Here is a 1,958-nt window from a genome sequence, read left to right as displayed (position 1 = left end):
GTGGGGGTAATGCCAGGCCCTGCTCTGACCACTCTGTGCCCTTTCTCAGCACAGCAGGAGGAGGCTGCCTCTCCGCACCCTGTGGCCCGGCACCCTCTGAGGTGGCACCCAAGGGTGAGTGGAGGCAGGGGCTGCAGGCACCTGGCTGGGCAGAGCCTGCAGTGCCTGAGGTCTGGGCGTGTAGGAGGGGGGGCTGGGGTGTATCTTGGCTGGGGAGTTAGGAAGCTGAGGGAGGAAACAATGAAGTGGTAAAAATAGCCCTTTGTTCACCGTGGGCTGTGCATCCTTGTGTGAAAGAGGAGCCAGGGAGCCTGGGCTCCGTGCAGGGGCCTGGCTGAGGCCGGGGAGGGGTGCCGCCCAAACAGCCCCCCCACTCTGACCAGGCCTGTCTTGTGACTGCCGTGACTGCCCTGCCTGCCTCGCCTTTCAGCCGACCCGTCCTGCCCACCTGTCCCCTGGGAGTCTGTCTCAGGGGCTGGCCCAGCATCCCACAGGAGAGCCCCACTGCGGTGGTCTGTGGACCTGCTGAAAGCTGTGACTGTAGTCAGACTGTGCCCTGGGAAGGGCAGCCTGGACTCTGCCCCCCAGGGTTTGTATGGAACTTCCTTCCTAGCTCTCCCAGTTCCTCCTGGCTCATGTGGAGGCTTCAGAGGTGAGCCCTGGGGCATCTGGCTGGCTCCCAGAACTCCTCCAGATTCCTCGAGAGTTCACCCAGGCCCGACCACACCAGAGGGCCCCTGCCTGACTTTAAGCCAGCAGAGATGGTGGCTGAGGATCTTCTCAGCTCTGGGTTGTGAAGGCGGCGGGATACAGGGCCCAGTCCTGCTCTATGGCTGCCAGAGGCTGATCTGCAAATAAATAGGTGGCAAGGGTTTGGGAGAGGCCTGCAGGGAAGGGGAGTCCATAACACCGCCCCCCACACCAGCAGGCTAAGCTGAGCTGTGAGCCCCAGGCTGCCTTCTTGGAGAAGTGGTTAGGAGGGTCCCCCCTGCTCCCACACTGTGGGGAGAGGGGGCTTCTGCTTGGCTTGTGGCTCAAGGGAAGGCGAGGCCATGGTGGCTACAGAGGCCTGTGGGTCCACCAGGGGCTGCTGGTGCCTGGCTTCTGCTTGGCTGCCTAACAGGATGCTGCTTCAGAAGCGGAAACTGTTAGGAGGATGATTTGTTGGGACAAGCCAGGAGTTTGGTTGGCAGTCACCAGAGAGCCAGCACTGCACCTTACCTGCCCGGGCCCTGGGGGAATTGCCCCCACCCCCCAGGCTGCGGGTGGCAGCTGCCAGCACCAGTTCAGGCTCGCCCTTCCCACCCAGCCTGTGGGTCTATTCAGGGCCCCAGACATTTGTCTCAGGGGAGAGGAAGAGCAAGGAGTGTTGTCCTAGTTCCCTTGGTGGCAACAAAGGGATTCACCCTGTCCCTTCTCTGCGGTGCCAGAGGATGAGCAGATGCTGGTGTGCAGACGGGGCCTGAGGCTTAGCAGATTAAGCTATTAACGGTCATTAGGCGGAGGAGGCAGCCTGGAGTGTGGAGGGGGGAGCCAGACTTGGTTCTGCCGTCCCCTCTGCCCTCACCCTGGGCAACTCCCCCCCATACCATGTGTGTGAGATGTGAGTGTCCCTGGTGCTGCTCCTCGGATATTCCCAGCTCACAGCCTTCCAGGCCTACAATAGGATTGTGTTCACCTGCTCACTTGAGTTTAGGTGAGGCTCCACCTTGATCTGGTCAATGAAATGAGGGCACAAGTGATGGGTCATTGTGGGTGGCAGCTTTAAGAGCCCTTTCTTAGCTGGGTGTAATGGTACATTTCTGTAGTCCCAGTTCCTCCAGAGGCTGAGGCTAGAGGATTGCTCAAGGCCAAGAGTTTGAGGTGAGCTGTGATGCCACAGCACTCTACCAAGGGTGACAAAGTGAGACTCTGTCTCAAAAAAAAAAAAAACCAAAAAGGCTTGGTGCCTGTGGCTT

The sequence above is a fragment of the Otolemur garnettii genome, unplaced genomic scaffold, assembly GCF_000181295.1.
Source record: "Otolemur garnettii isolate 467f Iridium unplaced genomic scaffold, OtoGar3 scaffold00067, whole genome shotgun sequence".
Classification (NCBI taxonomy): Eukaryota; Metazoa; Chordata; class Mammalia; order Primates; family Galagidae; genus Otolemur; species Otolemur garnettii.
This window is presented reverse-complemented; position numbering follows the sequence as displayed.